General features: G+C 43.8%; 7 non-coding genes and 4 pseudogenes across 7 annotated transcripts; all 11 read right to left on the bottom strand.

The window, feature by feature from the left end:
• Positions 1 to 705: 705 nt before the first annotated feature.
• On the bottom strand, positions 706 to 896 carry LOC141192730 (U2 spliceosomal RNA). Its single transcript, XR_012266038.1, has one exon. It is a non-coding gene; the product is annotated as a U2 spliceosomal RNA (small nuclear RNA).
• A 1,115-nt stretch (positions 897 to 2,011) lies between these two features.
• Positions 2,012 to 2,191, bottom strand: LOC141192586 (U2 spliceosomal RNA; annotated as a pseudogene).
• A 6,114-nt stretch (positions 2,192 to 8,305) lies between these two features.
• On the bottom strand, positions 8,306 to 8,500 carry LOC141192588 (U2 spliceosomal RNA). Its single transcript, XR_012265949.1, has one exon. It is a non-coding gene; the product is annotated as a U2 spliceosomal RNA (small nuclear RNA).
• Positions 8,501 to 9,293: 793 nt separating this feature from the next.
• LOC141192644 (U2 spliceosomal RNA) lies at positions 9,294 to 9,385 on the bottom strand (annotated as a pseudogene).
• Positions 9,386 to 10,500: 1,115 nt separating this feature from the next.
• On the bottom strand, positions 10,501 to 10,691 carry LOC141192729 (U2 spliceosomal RNA). Its single transcript, XR_012266037.1, has one exon. It is a non-coding gene; the product is annotated as a U2 spliceosomal RNA (small nuclear RNA).
• Positions 10,692 to 11,806: 1,115 nt separating this feature from the next.
• Positions 11,807 to 11,997, bottom strand: LOC141192728 (U2 spliceosomal RNA). The gene has a single exon (XR_012266036.1). It is a non-coding gene; the product is annotated as a U2 spliceosomal RNA (small nuclear RNA).
• A 1,115-nt stretch (positions 11,998 to 13,112) lies between these two features.
• On the bottom strand, positions 13,113 to 13,296 carry LOC141192563 (U2 spliceosomal RNA). Its single transcript, XR_012265934.1, has one exon. It is a non-coding gene; the product is annotated as a U2 spliceosomal RNA (small nuclear RNA).
• A 794-nt stretch (positions 13,297 to 14,090) lies between these two features.
• Positions 14,091 to 14,182, bottom strand: LOC141192643 (U2 spliceosomal RNA; annotated as a pseudogene).
• Positions 14,183 to 15,291: 1,109 nt separating this feature from the next.
• On the bottom strand, positions 15,292 to 15,482 carry LOC141193124 (U2 spliceosomal RNA). The gene has a single exon (XR_012266421.1). It is a non-coding gene; the product is annotated as a U2 spliceosomal RNA (small nuclear RNA).
• A 1,115-nt stretch (positions 15,483 to 16,597) lies between these two features.
• On the bottom strand, positions 16,598 to 16,780 carry LOC141192598 (U2 spliceosomal RNA). Its single transcript, XR_012265956.1, has one exon. It is a non-coding gene; the product is annotated as a U2 spliceosomal RNA (small nuclear RNA).
• Positions 16,781 to 17,574: 794 nt separating this feature from the next.
• On the bottom strand, positions 17,575 to 17,666 carry LOC141192642 (U2 spliceosomal RNA; annotated as a pseudogene).
• Positions 17,667 to 18,442: the final 776 nt, after the last annotated feature.

The following is an 18,442-nucleotide window of genomic DNA, read 5'->3' as shown; positions in this document are numbered from 1 at the left end:
GACACGCGCAGCCAGCGTTCCATTGCCACATTCCATCTACTGCAGGCAGGATACCTGGCTGGCTGAATGTCGCTGAGAAGCTCACAGAGACCGCCATAAGCAACAGTTTAACAGAATGCCACAGACTAATCAACCAAACTTTTTGGGTTGGGTTCTCTTTTATAGTCTGCAGGCATTAAATGAAAGAAGTCAGTGTTCCAGCAGAAGGAGACAACGTTTCAGAAAAGGCATTGTAGCAAACCAAAAAAGAAATTTTAAGCGCAGCAGAGTAACCAGCGCACATACCTGTTAGCTCAGGTGAGTTTAAAAGGCTGCTGTTGATAACAAGGGCATTTGCTAAATAGATGGTGTGTGTGCAACAATATACTGAAAGGTCAATTATATTGTGCAGCTTATCTCACCACCTGTAGTTATTTAGGTGAAAGCTCCAAAATGCTTGCCTAATATGTCTGTTTATCCAAAAGGAAGTAAAAAGGGAGAGCTAGAAAGATAGCATTGCATCACATTACATGGCAATGCAATGCACAGTTGCTGAAGTTGAACCAAAATGAGCTTGTAATCTGGCTTCTGCAACTTTGAACATGAAAAATCCAATGAGGAGAAGAAAAGCAAAGCCAAAGAGTCCATCCCAAAATCCGACAAACAAGCAAAATGAACAAAAAACATTGAATTCAATTCTTTCTGATTTTAGAAACTGCATTAAAGAAGGGGTGCACCGGTCCTGGAGATACTGCAATACCAGGTCAATGCGTGGAGTGGACAGAGCAAGCTCTTTTTCCATCTCCCTGTTCTAAAAATCCATTTAATATATGGTCCCCAGATAGGGGACGTATCAGATATTAAACTGATAAGAACAGATACTACACTTGATCTTAGCCAAAAGGCCGAGAAGCGATAACCAGAATTGGTTTCAAACTACGGAGCCACCCAAGGATCCTGAAAAGTCCATTTGTGGAGATGAGCTCCTGGACTCCCGTTAAGAAGACATGTTGTCAACCTCTAGATCCCTTACATGCCTGCACTTTTCGGCTTGCTGCTGCTGCAATCCACGCGTTTTAGATCTGCATAACTCCACCTCTTTAAACACAGCACCTTCACCCCCTGCTGTTCCCACCCGCCTCAACACCGTTGGAAGGGAGGAGAACCAATTAAGGCGGGGGGTGGGGTGGAACGAGCAGCTGTCTACCCTTAGCAGGAGGGCTCCTGATTACATACCTCTCCTGCTGCTGCTGCTGCTGGCTGTCCAGCAGCAGACTGAAGGTGGCTGCTGCTGTGCACAGGTATATAAAGGCTCAGAGCCTATTATGACACGCGCAGCCAGCGTTCCATTGCCACATTCCATCTACTGCAGGCAGGATACCTGGCTGGCTGAATGTCGCTGAGAAGCTCACAGAGACCGCCATAAGCAACAGTTTAACAGAATGCCACAGACTAATCAACCAAACTTTTTGGGTTGGGTTCTCTTTTATAGTCTGCAGGCATTAAATGAAAGAAGTCAGTGTTCCAGCAGAAGGAGACAACGTTTCAGAAAAGGCATTGTAGCAAACCAAAAAAGAAATTTTAAGCGCAGCAGAGTAACCAGCGCACATACCTGTTAGCTCAGGTGAGTTTAAAAGGCTGCTGTTGATAACAAGGGCATTTGCTAAATAGATGGTGTGTGTGCAACAATATACTGAAAGGTCAATTATATTGTGCAGCTTATCTCACCACCTGTAGTTATTTAGGTGAAAGCTCCAAAATGCTTGCCTAATATGTCTGTTTATCCAAAAGGAAGTAAAAAGGGAGAGCTAGAAAGATAGCATTGCATCACATTACATGGCAATGCAATGCACAGTTGCTGAAGTTGAACCAAAATGAGCTTGTAATCTGGCTTCTGCAACTTTGAACATGAAAAATCCAATGAGGAGAAGAAAAGCAAAGCCAAAGAGTCCATCCCAAAATCCGACAAACAAGCAAAATGAACAAAAAACATTGAATTCAATTCTTTCTGATTTTAGAAACTGCATTAAAGAAGGGGTGCACCGGTCCTGGAGATACTGCAATACCAGGTCAATGCGTGGAGTGGACAGAGCAAGCTCTTTTTCCATCTCCCTGTTCTAAAAATCCATTTAATATATGGTCCCCAGATAGGGGACGTATCAGATATTAAACTGATAAGAACAGATTTTTTTTTTTTTTTTTTTTTCCATATTCCAGTTTATTTTCGTTTTAACTTTAGAATTTCCATTTTTTACAGGGGGGTACATATGGTGCAACAAGAACATCACAAGGTAAGTACATTCCAATCTTTTTGCTTCCAAATTTCATTAGCTTTTTTATCACCAAACAACACCTTATCTCTCCAGAAATATAAAAACATATAACTTAGGCATAACTTAATACATTCTTGTACCGATACTTCCTTATGTTTAAAAATCAAAATATTCCGAGTTTTCCAAAGCGCCATTTTCACACAAGATAAAATTATCCATACAACCTTGAACACTTCATCCTTGACACCCAACCCGTAAAAAATCCTATTAAAATCTAGAAAATTAACACCACTTAGAGCTTTAACTAAATTACTAATCTTTCTCCATACTAATTGCGCATAACAACAGTTCCAAAAAATGTGCATAGCTGTTTCGCCAGCAGCACATTTACGTCTTGGGCATTTTTCAAACCGTACCAATCCTCTTCTATATTGGAAATCTCGAGTTGGCAGACAGTCTTTAATACTACACCATATTAAGTCCTTGTGTTCATTAGTCAAACACTTAAAATTTGCATTAATCCAAATTTTATCTACAACATTATCGGAAAATCGCTCTACCGGACTAGCTATCACCCTGCTTTCTAAGACTTTTAAAATGTTCTTATGATTTCCAAGTATTTTAAGATCCATATTCATTAATTTAAAATCCCTCAGAATTCTTTCTAAAATAATATAATTCCCAGATGGCATAAACTTATATGGCCGATCCAAATGCATTTGTAACCATTTGTATTTCCTAATAAAAAACCCCAAATTGTATGTTAAAAAGGTTTTCAGCCTAGAAACTGGTCCTAATAAAGTGCATATGCAATTAGCTAAATACTTGGCATAAATGAAGGTTCTGATGTCTGGGAAGCCTTTCCCTCCTTTCCCTTTAATTTTGTACAACTCTTCCCTTTTTACCCTTTCCATTTTTGACTTCCATAGGAAATTAAAACATAACTTAATTATCTTTTTCATTACATTAATAGGAGGTATAAAAACAGTTGAAATGTATAAAATTATCGGAAGTAAGACCTGCTTTATTATCAAGATTTTGCCTTCCATTGTTAAACTTCTCAAGTTCCAAAAATCAATCTTTTTCCTTACCCTTTCAAGCAGGGACTCCCAATTCCTCACATTCCCACATGTCTCTGTAAAAAATACCCCTAAAACTTTAATTTCCATTACTCTCATCAGCTTGCAATCCGAATTTAAAAGAAATTTACCCATAGTTAAAACACCTGATTTTTCTAAATTTATTTTAAAACCAGATGCTCCACCAAACCACACAACTGTCCTTAAAACTCTATGAAGACTCTTAATGTCCCGCACTAAAACTGACACATCATCCATATAAGCTAAAACCTTCACTTGGTCATTCCTACTGCCAGGAATAAAAAAGCCATTAATAACTTTATCTTTCCTAAAAGCAGTTAAAAGGGGTTCTATTGCACAAATGAAAAGTATAGGCGACAGGGGGCACCCCTGCTTAACCCCACAATTAATATTAATATTTTCCGATAAAAAACCATTAATAGAAATCTTACTAAAACATAACTTATACAGACATTTAATACGTTCAATAAAAACACCAGGACATCCTATTTTTTTTAAAACGGCAAATAAAAACTCATGAGCAACCCTATCATATGCCTTCTCAAAATCAAGGGAAACAAGGGCCAAGTCCTGCTTCCTATCAGCCACATCCCATATTATATCTCTCAGTAAGATTAGCGTGTCGGTAATCTTACGATTCGGGACTGCACAAGACTGATCCACCTCAATAACCGACCCTATCACACTCTTTAATCTATTGGCCAATAGTTTTGCATATACTTTATAGTCTGTATTTAGCAGCGTAATAGGCCTCCAATTTTTAATCAGTTCTTTTCCTCCTTTTTTATATAATAAAACAATAAGGCCTTCTGCCCATGACTTGGGAATATTAAAAGAGGACTCCACTTCTGAAAACAACTCATAAAAATCTTCCCCTATAATATCCCACACAACCCTGTAAAACTCCACAGGGAGGCCATCCACACCTGGTGTCTTCTGATTTTGTAAAGTGCAAATAGTATTAAATATCTCCTCCTTAGTAAACTCCCTAGATAAAAGTAATTTTTCTTCCTCACTAAGAGCTTTATCCAGAACCTCTAAAAAATGGTTTTTCAATGATTCATCAATCTTTTTTCGAGAAAACAGATCATCATAAAACATTTTGGCCTGCAATGCTTTCCCTTCTGGGCTCACCTCACCCTCTAAGACCTCAATAAAATCCTTTTTTCCACATATTTTTTTAAAGAAAAACTTAGTGCATTTCTCATCCTCATCCAGGACCTTTACCCTAGAGTTGAAGATGATTTCTTTTCCCTTCTCTTTTAGTGCATTCTGAATTTTCTCCTTTACCTCACTAATACTGCTGTCCATATTAACTCCATTGTTTTGAAAATAATAATAACACTGCAAATTAGCATTTAACGCATCATAAAACTGCCTTTTCTCATACGCTTTCCTCTTTCCCAATTTAACAAAGAAGGTTCTGATCTTACCCTTCATAAAATCCCACCAGTCTAAAATACACTTAAAACCCTTTTTGTTAAGTTTTAATTCATTATAAAAAACCTTAAAGTCTTCTTTAAAATTCTCCCCCTGTAATAAAGAAACATTCAGTTTCCAATGCGAAGGTTTTTTCTTACCGCAAGGGTCTATTGCTAAAGTGCATCCCAATAACTTATGATCCGAAAAAGGATTAATACTTGTCTTAAAAGAGGAACATTTAAAAGAATCAGACATAAAAAAGTGATCAATCCTAGACGTAAAACCTCTGTTTGACCACGTAACTTCAAATTCTTTTTTACTACCATCCATAGCCCATGCATCCTTTAAACTGAAGGCAGAAATTATGTTCTTAAGGCAGGTTACCGACCCATCCCGTACATTATTTAACTGGCAGTTAAAATCCCCACCAATTAAAATCGGATCCGCACCTGATAAAAAAAGCTGTAAAATCTCGAATAAATGTAATCTTTGATTTTTCTCAGTATGAGCATAAATATTAAAACAACGCACCCTTTTACCCTCCCTCATTACTTCTACACATAGAATACGACCAGGGTAAATTTCCTCATACTTCACCACCTCCCACTCACTAGAGCACAAAAAACCCACCCCATCACTTTTCAATTCATTCCCACCAGAAAAAACCATGTTACCCTTCCATATTCCACGTAAATATTCATAGCTCATTTTCCTTTCTAAATTACATTCTTGTAAAAAAATAAAATCGCATTTCTCATTATTCAAAAAATCATATAATGCAGTGCGTTTGTATAAATTGTTCAACCCCTGAACATTCAGGGATACAACAGTAATCATCTTCTAGTAATAGGCCCAGGGCTAATCCCTCCGCCCTCATCTACCAAAGGTGATTTCACATCCACAATTAAGGATTCTTGATCAGAAGAACTTGAGGGAGATACATCCCCAAACAAAGAAGACGCGTCACCACGAGATTTTTTCCCACCCAAGTCCTCCATGATCTCCTGTTGCTCTTCTTCCCATGTACTCCTTTTCAAAGATTTTGAACTTAAGTCCATATTTTCCTGGGCACAAGGAATCCCTGACGACATCTCTGATAATACCGCCAGAGCAGCAACTGTATCCACAATACCTTGTTGCCCCTCCTTTTCCTCTTCCAATGTTCCTTCCTCTCTTCCATCTTCTTTCCTCTCTCCTTCTTTCTTTTTATCTTCTTTCTTCTTGTCTTCCTTCTTCTTGTCTTCCTTCTTCTTTTCTTCCTTCTTCTTTACTTCCTTCTTCTTTTCTTCCTTCTTCCTTTCTTCTTTCTTCTTTTCTTCAGCTTTCTTCCTCTCTTCTCTTTTTTCTCTATTACTTAGAGGTGCCAGAACCTCTACTTCCTGCGCCACATTAGAAGAACTTTCTGATCCTCCATCCTCCATCTGCCCACCATCCCCTTGTTTATCTTCAGCATCAGCCTCAGATGTTTGCCTGGCTTGCATTGGGCACTCTCTCGCCTGATGAACCGGGCCAGAACATACTTCACAAGGGGCGCAATTTTCATCCATATGGCCATATTTCCGACATCGTTTACAATATGGTGGCATATTAGAAAAAAACAAAAAGCCTCTATCTCTATTTATGAACACGACTGGTGGGGGTCTTAAGACACCCCCCTCCACTGACGGGTCCTTTTTAAAAACGACCTGATACAGTCTCTTGCCGTTCCAGGCCCCAAAACCAGTCGTACAACGTTTTTTCATAATTAATACGGAGCAAAACCTTCTTAAGTATGAAGTCACTTGCTCATCAGATATGAAAGGGTTATACATATGTATTGTTAGCATCCTTTGATCAAATTGAAAGCGAGGCGTGGCTGAAATTCCTTCCAATACCTCACTATGCTCACAGGCTGCAGCATATCTAAAACTGGAAAAAACCCTCTCACATACACCAGCACCTCTCAAAGTCACATCGTGTACTCCTCTGTTAGAAAATGACTGAACACAAAAGTACTCATCCTTGCTGATATGCAAGATAGGAGTAAAGACTTTCCTGTACAAAAAGTCCAAGTTTTTAACTTGCCTAAATTCCACACTCACCACAAACCGGATGGTGTCCTTCATGTAGGCATCGTCCTGATCCAAATTCATCTCCATTTCCACACAGAGAAAATTCAAAAGAAAGCCCGATGACGTCCAAAAATAACAGCACCAGACTCGATCCCTTCTGTTCAGCAGCGTCCAGAACTCCAGTCCTGAAGAAATCCTCCTCCACGATCCAGAATTCCTTCCACGCCGAAAGGTACGAGAAACACCTTCCTTCCTTCCCAATAGCAGCAGTTCCAATCGGAAAAGGCCGAGAAAGAATTCCAGTGATCACGAACCTGCCTCCTGACACCAATCACAAGGATCGTGCCAAAAGGCCGAGAAGCGATAACCAGAATTGGTTTCAAACTACGGAGCCACCCAAGGATCCTGAAAAGTCCATTTGTGGAGATGAGCTCCTGGACTCCCGTTAAGAAGACATGTTGTCAACCTCTAGATCCCTTACATGCCTGCACTTTTCGGCTTGCTGCTGCTGCAATCCACGCGTTTTAGATCTGCATAACTCCACCTCTTTAAACACAGCACCTTCACCCCCTGCTGTTCCCACCCGCCTCAACACCGTTGGAAGGGAGGAGAACCAATTAAGGCGGGGGGTGGGGTGGAACGAGCAGCTGTCTACCCTTAGCAGGAGGGCTCCTGATTACATACCTCTCCTGCTGCTGCTGCTGCTGGCTGTCCAGCAGCAGACTGAAGGTGGCTGCTGCTGTGCACAGGTATATAAAGGCTCAGAGCCTATTATGACACGCGCAGCCAGCGTTCCATTGCCACATTCCATCTACTGCAGGCAGGATACCTGGCTGGCTGAATGTCGCTGAGAAGCTCACAGAGACCGCCATAAGCAACAGTTTAACAGAATGCCACAGACTAATCAACCAAACTTTTTGGGTTGGGTTCTCTTTTATAGTCTGCAGGCATTAAATGAAAGAAGTCAGTGTTCCAGCAGAAGGAGACAACGTTTCAGAAAAGGCATTGTAGCAAACCAAAAAAGAAATTTTAAGCGCAGCAGAGTAACCAGCGCACATACCTGTTAGCTCAGGTGAGTTTAAAAGGCTGCTGTTGATAACAAGGGCATTTGCTAAATAGATGGTGTGTGTGCAACAATATACTGAAAGGTCAATTATATTGTGCAGCTTATCTCACCACCTGTAGTTATTTAGGTGAAAGCTCCAAAATGCTTGCCTAATATGTCTGTTTATCCAAAAGGAAGTAAAAAGGGAGAGCTTGAAAGATAGCATTGCATCACATTACATGGCAATGCAATGCACAGTTGCTGAAGTTGAACCAAAATGAGCTTGTAATCTGGCTTCTGCAACTTTGAACATGAAAAATCCAATGAGGAGAAGAAAAGCAAAGCCAAAGAGTCCATCCCAAAATCCGACAAACAAGCAAAATGAACAAAAAACATTGAATTCAATTCTTTCTGATTTTAGAAACTGCATTAAAGAAGGGGTGCACCGGTCCTGGAGATACTGCAATACCAGGTCAATGCGTGGAGTGGACAGAGCAAGCTCTTTTTCCATCTCCCTGTTCTAAAAATCCATTTAATATATGGTCCCCAGATAGGGGACGTATCAGATATTAAACTGATAAGAACAGATTTTTTTTTTTTTTTTTTTTTGCTTTTTTTCGAAAGCCCGAATTCGTGTACAAAACCCGAGTGCGCTTAAAAAAGTGACAAGTGCCACAAAAAAAGTGCACTAGGATGCTGGTCTTCTTGAAACCCTCTCCAAAAGGAGAAGGGTCCCCCAAACCATTCCCCGTCCCTCCGAGCCAAAAGGCCACAGCGAGGAACAGGGACAAAAAGCCACCTCCAGCCGAAGCCAGAGGCGACCCAATCTTACCCCAGCACCTGCCCGAGTTCTCACCCGAGCAAGGCACTGGGAGCCAAAGACTGTGCTCCCCTCCCGGAAGAGGGGAGCCAACAACGCTCTCCTCCCGAAAGAGGAGAGCCAGGGGGGTTCAGGGGGGAGCGGAACCTGATGGCCACACACTCCCCCCCTAGACCTGCCAAGAGAGGAACCCGTAAGGGAACCGCATCCCGACAAAATCCTAGTAGGACGTGACACACGTGAATAAGTGGACACACAGTGACAAAGAAATTAAATAAATAGTGAAGGTTTCACAGTATAATACTGCCCGGACCTTCGACCGGGAATTGAAAAATTCCCCATCCTAAGGCCAGAAGGCCCGGAATAAGGGTGTGTGCGAAGAAAGAAAATTTGAAGTGCTTGTGCAAATGTGCCATAAACTCAAGTGGGGTTCCCAATCCCAGTGAGTTAAGGCACCCCAGGGTCACCACTCCTGGGGCACTTCACACTTCGGGCTTTCGATCTTCCCCGGCCCAATGGCGTCGATCCTGGGGGGCCATGCTTTCCACCAGATGACTATATTAGCCACCTGGCGTACTAACAAGCGCCTAAACCCCAGTGTGCATAATGTATCAATCTACTAGGGCGGCCAACATCCAAAACCGCCTTTTCGAAAGATACTACACTTGATCTTAGCCAAAAGGCCGAGAAGCGATAACCAGAATTGGTTTCAAACTACGGAGCCACCCAAGGATCCTGAAAAGTCCATTTGTGGAGATGAGCTCCTGGACTCCCGTTAAGAAGACATGTTGTCAACCTCTAGATCCCTTACATGCCTGCACTTTTCGGCTTGCTGCTGCTGCAATCCACGCGTTTTAGATCTGCATAACTCCACCTCTTTAAACACAGCACCTTCACCCCCTGCTGTTCCCACCCGCCTCAACACCGTTGGAAGGGAGGAGAACCAATTAAGGCGGGGGGTGGGGTGGAACGAGCAGCTGTCTACCCTTAGCAGGATGGCTCCTGATTACATACCTCTCCTGCTGCTGCTGCTGCTGGCTGTCCAGCAGCAGACTGAAGGTGGCTGCTGCTGTGCACAGGTATATAAAGGCTCAGAGCCTATTATGACACGCGCAGCCAGCGTTCCATTGCCACATTCCATCTACTGCAGGCAGGATACCTGGCTGGCTGAATGTCGCTGAGAAGCTCACAGAGACCGCCATAAGCAACAGTTTAACAGAATGCCACAGACTAATCAACCAAACTTTTTGGGTTGGGTTCTCTTTTATAGTCTGCAGGCATTAAATGAAAGAAGTCAGTGTTCCAGCAGAAGGAGACAACGTTTCAGAAAAGGCATTGTAGCAAACCAAAAAAGAAATTTTAAGCGCAGCAGAGTAACCAGCGCACATACCTGTTAGCTCAGGTGAGTTTAAAAGGCTGCTGTTGATAACAAGGGCATTTGCTAAATAGATGGTGTGTGTGCAACAATATACTGAAAGGTCAATTATATTGTGCAGCTTATCTCACCACCTGTAGTTATTTAGGTGAAAGCTCCAAAATGCTTGCCTAATATGTCTGTTTATCCAAAAGGAAGTAAAAAGGGAGAGCTAGAAAGATAGCATTGCATCACATTACATGGCAATGCAATGCACAGTTGCTGAAGTTGAACCAAAATGAGCTTGTAATCTGGCTTCTGCAACTTTGAACATGAAAAATCCAATGAGGAGAAGAAAAGCAAAGCCAAAGAGTCCATCCCAAAATCCGACAAACAAGCAAAATGAACAAAAAACATTGAATTCAATTCTTTCTGATTTTAGAAACTGCATTAAAGAAGGGGTGCACCGGTCCTGGAGATACTGCAATACCAGGTCAATGCGTGGAGTGGACAGAGCAAGCTCTTTTTCCATCTCCCTGTTCTAAAAATCCATTTAATATATGGTCCCCAGATAGGGGACGTATCAGATATTAAACTGATAAGAACAGATACTACACTTGATCTTAGCCAAAAGGCCGAGAAGCGATAACCAGAATTGGTTTCAAACTACGGAGCCACCCAAGGATCCTGAAAAGTCCATTTGTGGAGATGAGCTCCTGGACTCCCGTTAAGAAGACATGTTGTCAACCTCTAGATCCCTTACATGCCTGCACTTTTCGGCTTGCTGCTGCTGCAATCCACGCGTTTTAGATCTGCATAACTCCACCTCTTTAAACACAGCACCTTCACCCCCTGCTGTTCCCACCCGCCTCAACACCGTTGGAAGGGAGGAGAACCAATTAAGGCGGGGGGTGGGGTGGAACGAGCAGCTGTCTACCCTTAGCAGGAGGGCTCCTGATTACATACCTCTCCTGCTGCTGCTGCTGCTGGCTGTCCAGCAGCAGACTGAAGGTGGCTGCTGCTGTGCACAGGTATATAAAGGCTCAGAGCCTATTATGACACGCGCAGCCAGCGTTCCATTGCCACATTCCATCTACTGCAGGCAGGATACCTGGCTGGCTGAATGTCGCTGAGAAGCTCACAGAGACCGCCATAAGCAACAGTTTAACAGAATGCCACAGACTAATCAACCAAACTTTTTGGGTTGGGTTCTCTTTTATAGTCTGCAGGCATTAAATGAAAGAAGTCAGTGTTCCAGCAGAAGGAGACAACGTTTCAGAAAAGGCATTGTAGCAAACCAAAAAAGAAATTTTAAGCGCAGCAGAGTAACCAGCGCACATACCTGTTAGCTCAGGTGAGTTTAAAAGGCTGCTGTTGATAACAAGGGCATTTGCTAAATAGATGGTGTGTGTGCAACAATATACTGAAAGGTCAATTATATTGTGCAGCTTATCTCACCACCTGTAGTTATTTAGGTGAAAGCTCCAAAATGCTTGCCTAATATGTCTGTTTATCCAAAAGGAAGTAAAAAGGGAGAGCTAGAAAGATAGCATTGCATCACATTACATGGCAATGCAATGCACAGTTGCTGAAGTTGAACCAAAATGAGCTTGTAATCTGGCTTCTGCAACTTTGAACATGAAAAATCCAATGAGGAGAAGAAAAGCAAAGCCAAAGAGTCCATCCCAAAATCCGACAAACAAGCAAAATGAACAAAAAACATTGAATTCAATTCTTTCTGATTTTAGAAACTGCATTAAAGAAGGGGTGCACCGGTCCTGGAGATACTGCAATACCAGGTCAATGCGTGGAGTGGACAGAGCAAGCTCTTTTTCCATCTCCCTGTTCTAAAAATCCATTTAATATATGGTCCCCAGATAGGGGACGTATCAGATATTAAACTGATAAGAACAGATACTACACTTGATCTTAGCCAAAAGGCCGAGAAGCGATAACCAGAATTGGTTTCAAACTACGGAGCCACCCAAGGATCCTGAAAAGTCCATTTGTGGAGATGAGCTCCTGGACTCCCGTTAAGAAGACATGTTGTCAACCTCTAGATCCCTTACATGCCTGCACTTTTCGGCTTGCTGCTGCTGCAATCCACGCGTTTTAGATCTGCATAACTCCACCTCTTTAAACACAGCACCTTCACCCCCTGCTGTTCCCACCCGCCTCAACACCGTTGGAAGGGAGGAGAACCAATTAAGGCGGGGGGTGGGGTGGAACGAGCAGCTGTCTACCCTTAGCAGGAGGGCTCCTGATTACATACCTCTCCTGCTGCTGCTGCTGCTGGCTGTCCAGCAGCAGACTGAAGGTGGCTGCTGCTGTGCACAGGTATATAAAGGCTCAGAGCCTATTATGACACGCGCAGCCAGCGTTCCATTGCCACATTCCATCTACTGCAGGCAGGATACCTGGCTGGCTGAATGTCGCTGAGAAGCTCACAGAGACCGCCATAAGCAACAGTTTAACAGAATGCCACAGACTAATCAACCAAACTTTTTGGGTTGGGTTCTCTTTTATAGTCTGCAGGCATTAAATGAAAGAAGTCAGTGTTCCAGCAGAAGGAGACAACGTTTCAGAAAAGGCATTGTAGCAAACCAAAAAAGAAATTTTAAGCGCAGCAGAGTAACCAGCGCACATACCTGTTAGCTCAGGTGAGTTTAAAAGGCTGCTGTTGATAACAAGGGCATTTGCTAAATAGATGGTGTGTGTGCAACAATATACTGAAAGGTCAATTATATTGTGCAGCTTATCTCACCACCTGTAGTTATTTAGGTGAAAGCTCCAAAATGCTTGCCTAATATGTCTGTTTATCCAAAAGGAAGTAAAAAGGGAGAGCTAGAAAGATAGCATTGCATCACATTACATGGCAATGCAATGCACAGTTGCTGAAGTTGAACCAAAATGAGCTTGTAATCTGGCTTCTGCAACTTTGAACATGAAAAATCCAATGAGGAGAAGAAAAGCAAAGCCAAAGAGTCCATCCCAAAATCCGAGAAACAAGCAAAATGAACAAAAAACATTGAATTCAATTCTTTCTGATTTTAGAAACTGCATTAAAGAAGGGGTGCACCGGTCCTGGAGATACTGCAATACCAGGTCAATGCGTGGAGTGGACAGAGCAAGCTCTTTTTCCATCTCCCTGTTCTAAAAATCCATTTAATATATGGTCCCCAGATAGGGGACGTATCAGATATTAAACTGATAAGAACAGATTTTTTTTTTTTTTTTTTTTGAAAGCCCGAATTCGTGTACAAAACCCGAGTGCGCTTAAAAAAGTGACAAGTGCCACAAAAAAAGTGCACTAGGATGCTGGTCTTCTTGAAACCCTCTCCAAAAGGAGAAGGGTCCTCCAAACCATTCCCCGTCCCTCCGAGCCAAAAGGCCACAGCGAGGAACAGGGACAAAAAGCCACCTCCAGCCGAAGCCAGAGGCGACCCAATCTTACCCCCAGCACCTGCCCGAGTTCTCACCCGAGCAAGGCACTGGGAGCCAAAGACTGTGCTCCCCTCCCGGAAGAGGGGAGCCAACAACGCTCTCCTCCCGAAAGAGGAGAGCCAGGGGGGTTCAGGGGGGAGCGGAACCTGATGGCCACACACTCCCCCCCTAGACCTGCCAAGAGAGGAACCCGTAAGGGAACCGCATCCCGACAAAATCCTAGTAGGACGTGACACACGTGAATAAGTGGACACACAGTGACAAAGAAATTAAATAAATAGTGAAGGTTTCACAGTATAATACTGCCCGGACCTTCGACCGGGAATTGAAAAATTCCCCATCCTAAGGCCAGAAGGCCCGGAATAAGGGTGTGTGCGAAGAAAGAAAATTTGAAGTGCTTGTGCAAATGTGCCATAAACTCAAGTGGGGTTCCCAATCCCAGTGAGTTAAGGCACCCCAGGGTCACCACTCCTGGGGCACTTCACACTTCGGGCTTTCGATCTTCCCCGGCCCAATGGCGTCGATCCTGGGGGGCCATGCTTTCCACCAGATGACTATATTAGCCACCTGGCGTACTAACAAGCGCCTAAACCCCAGTGTGCATAATGTATCAATCTACTAGGGCGGCCAACATCCAAAACCGCCTTTTCGAAAGATACTACACTTGATCTTAGCCAAAAGGCCGAGAAGCGATAACCAGAATTGGTTTCAAACTACGGAGCCACCCAAGGATCCTGAAAAGTCCATTTGTGGAGATGAGCTCCTGGACTCCCGTTAAGAAGACATGTTGTCAACCTCTAGATCCCTTACATGCCTGCACTTTTCGGCTTGCTGCTGCTGCAATCCACGCGTTTTAGATCTGCATAACTCCACCTCTTTAAACACAGCACCTTCACCCCCTGCTGTTCCCACCCGCCTCAACACCGTTGGAAGGGAGGAGAACCAATTAAGGCGGGGGGTGGGGTGGAACGAGCAGCTGTCTACCCTTAGCAGGAGGGCTCCTGATTACATACCTCTCCTGCTGCTGCTGGCTGTCCAGCAGCAGACTGAAGGTGGCTGCTGCTGTGCACAGGTATATAAAGGCTCAGAGCCTATTATGACACGCGCAGCCAGCGTTCCATTGCCACATTCCATCTACTGCAGGCAGGATACCTGGCTGGCTGAATGTCGCTGAGAAGCTCACAGAGACCGCCATAAGCAACAGTTTAACAGAATGCCACAGACTAATCAACCAAACTTTTTGGGTTGGGTTCTCTTTTATAGTCTGCAGGCATTAAATGAAAGAAGTCAGTGTTCCAGCAGAAGGAGACAACGTTTCAGAAAAGGCATTGTAGCAAACCAAAAAAGAAATTTTAAGCGCAGCAGAGTAACCAGCGCACATACCTGTTAGCTCAGGTGAGTTTAAAAGGCTGCTGTTGATAACAAGGGCATTTGCTAAATAGATGGTGTGTGTGCAACAATATACTGAAAAGTCAATTATATTGTGCAGCTTATCTCACCACCTGTAGTTATTTAGGTGAAAGCTCCAAAATGCTTGCCTAATATGTCTGTTTATCCAAAAGGAAGTAAAAAGGGAGAGCTAGAAAGATAGCATTGCATCACATTACATGGCAATGCAATGCACAGTTGCTGAAGTTGAACCAAAATGAGCTTGTAATCTGGCTTCTGCAACTTTGAACATGAAAAATCCAATGAGGAGAAGAAAAGCAAAGCCAAAGAGTCCATCCCAAAATCCGACAAACAAGCAAAATGAACAAAAAACATTGAATTCAATTCTTTCTGATTTTAGAAACTGCATTAAAGAAGGGGTGCACCGGTCCTGGAGATACTGCAATACCAGGTCAATGCGTGGAGTGGACAGAGCAAGCTCTTTTTCCATCTCCCTGTTCTAAAAATCCATTTAATATATGGTCCCCAGATAGGGGACGTATCAGATATTAAACTGATAAGAACAGATACTACACTTGATCTTAGACAAAAGGCCGAGAAGCGATAACCAGAATTGGTTTCAAACTACGGAGCCACCCAAGGATCCTGAAAAGTCCATTTGTGGAGATGAGCTCCTGGACTCCCGTTAAGAAGACATGTTGTCAACCTCTAGATCCCTTACATGCCTGCACTTTTCGGCTTGCTGCTGCTGCAATCCACGCGTTTTAGATCTGCATAACTCCACCTCTTTAAACACAGCACCTTCACCCCCTGCTGTTCCCACCCGCCTCAACACCGTTGGAAGGGAGGAGAACCAATTAAGGCGGGGGGTGGGGTGGAACGAGCAGCTGTCTACCCTTAGCAGGAGGGCTCCTGATTACATACCTCTCCTGCTGCTGCTGCTGCTGGCTGTCCAGCAGCAGACTGAAGGTGGCTGCTGCTGTGCACAGGTATATAAAGGCTCAGAGCCTATTATGACACGCGCAGCCAGCGTTCCATTGCCACATTCCATCTACTGCAGGCAGGATACCTGGCTGGCTGAATGTCGCTGAGAAGCTCACAGAGACCGCCATAAGCAACAGTTTAACAGAATGCCACAGACTAATCAACCAAACTTTTTGGGTTGGGTTCTCTTTTATAGTCTGCAGGCATTAAATGAAAGAAGTCAGTGTTCCAGCAGAAGGAGACAACGTTTCAGAAAAGGCATTGTAGCAAACCAAAAAAGAAATTTTAAGCGCAGCAGAGTAACCAGCGCACATACCTGTTAGCTCAGGTGAGTTTAAAAGGCTGCTGTTGATAACAAGGGCATTTGCTAAATAGATGGTGTGTGTGCAACAATATACTGAAAGGTCAATTATATTGTGCAGCTTATCTCACCACCTGTAGTTATTTAGGTGAAAGCTCCAAAATGCTTGCCTAATATGTCTGTTTATCCAAAAGGAAGTAAAAAGGGAGAGCTAGAAAGATAGCATTGCATCACATTACATGGCAATGCAATGCACAGTTGCTGAAGTTGAACCAAAATGAGCTTGTAATCTGGCTTCTGCAACTTTGAACATGAAAAATCCAATGAGGAGAAGAAAAGCAAAGCCAAAGAGTCCATCCCAAAATCCGAGAAACAAGCAAAATGAACAAAAAACATTGAATTCAATTCTTTCTGATTTTAGAAACTGCATTAAAGAAGGGGTGCACCGGTCCTGGAGATACTGCAATACCAGGTCAATGCGTGGAGTGGACAGAGCAAGCTCTTTTTCCATCTCCCTGTTCTAAAAATCCATTTAATATATGGTCCCCAGATAGGGGACGTATCAGATATTAAACTGAAAAGAACAGATTTTTTTTTTTTTTTTTTTGAAAGCCCGAATTCGTGTACAAAACCCGAGTGCGCTTAAAAAAGTGACAAGTGCCACAAAAAAAGTGCACTAGGATGCTGGTCTTCTTGAAACCCTCTCCAAAAGGAGAAGGGTCCCCCAAACCATTCCCCGTCCCTCCGAGCCAAAAGGCCACAGCAAGGAACAGGGACAAAAAGCCACCTCCAGCCGAAGCCAGAGGCGACCCAATCTTACCCCCAGCACCTGCCCGAGTTCTCACCCGAGCAAGGCACTGGGAGCCAAAGACTGTGCTCCCCTCCCGGAAGAGGGGAGCCAACAACGCTCTCCTCCCGAAAGAGGAGAGCCAGGGGGGTTCAGGGGGGAGCGGAACCTGATGGCCACACACTCCCCCCCTAGACCTGCCAAGAGAGGAACCCGTAAGGGAACCGCATCCCGACAAAATCCTAGTAGGACGTGACACACGTGAATAAGTGGACACACAGTGACAAAGAAATTAAATAAATAGTGAAGGTTTCACAGTATAATACTGCCCGGACCTTCGACCGGGAATTGAAAAATTCCCCATCCTAAGGCCAGAAGGCCCGGAATAAGGGTGTGTGCGAAGAAAGAAAATTTGAAGTGCTTGTGCAAATGTGCCATAAACTCAAGTGGGGTTCCCAATCCCAGTGAGTTAAGGCACCCCAGGGTCACCACTCCTGGGGCACTTCACACTTCGGGCTTTCGATCTTCCCCGGCCCAATGGCGTCGATCCTGGGGGGCCATGCTTTCCACCAGATGACTATATTAGCCACCTGGCGTACTAACAAGCGCCTAAACCCCAGTGTGCATAATGTATCAATCTACTAGGGCGGCCAACATCCAAAACCGCCTTTTCGAAAGATACTACACTTGATCTTAGCCAAAAGGCCGAGAAGCGATAACCAGAATTGGTTTCAAACTACGGAGCCACCCAAGGATCCTGAAAAGTCCATTTGTGGAGATGAGCTCCTGGACTCCCGTTAAGAAGACATGTTGTCAACCTCTAGATCCCTTACATGCCTGCACTTTTCGGCTTGCTGCTGCTGCAATCCACGCGTTTTAGATCTGCATAACTCCAACTCTTTAAACACAGCACCTTCACCCCCTGCTGTTCCCACCCGCCTCAACACCGTTGGAAGGGAGGAGAACCAATTAAGGCGGGGGGTGGGGTGGAACGAGCAGCTGTCTACCCTTAGCAGGAGGGCTCCTGATTACATACCTCTCCTGCTGCTGCTGCTGCTGGCTGTCCAGCAGCAGACTGAAGGTGGCTGCTGCTGTGCACAGGTATATAAAGGCTCAGAGCCTATTATGACACGCGCAGCCAGCGTTCCATTGCCACATTCCATCTACTGCAGGCAGGATACCTGGCTGGCTGAATGTCGCTGAGAAGCTCACAGAGACCGCCATAAGCAACAGTTTAACAGAATGCCACAGACTAATCAACCAAACTTTTTGGGTTGGGTTCTCTTTTATAGTCTGCAGGCATTAAATGAAAGAAGTCAGTGTTCCAGCAGAAGGAGACAACGTTTCAGAAAAGGCATTGTAGCAAACCAAAAAAGAAATTTTAAGCGCAGCAGAGTAACCAGCGCACATACCTGTTAGCTCAGGTGAGTTTAAAAGGCTGCTGTTGATAACAAGGGCATTTGCTAAATAGATGGTGTGTGTGCAACAATATA

The sequence above is a fragment of the Phyllobates terribilis genome, unplaced genomic scaffold (genome assembly GCF_046119375.1).
Source record: "Phyllobates terribilis strain yellow unplaced genomic scaffold, ASM4611937v1 Scaffold_63__1_contigs__length_7903474, whole genome shotgun sequence".
In the NCBI taxonomy this organism is placed as follows: Eukaryota; Metazoa; Chordata; class Amphibia; order Anura; family Dendrobatidae; genus Phyllobates; species Phyllobates terribilis.
This window is presented reverse-complemented; position numbering and strand designations above follow the sequence as displayed.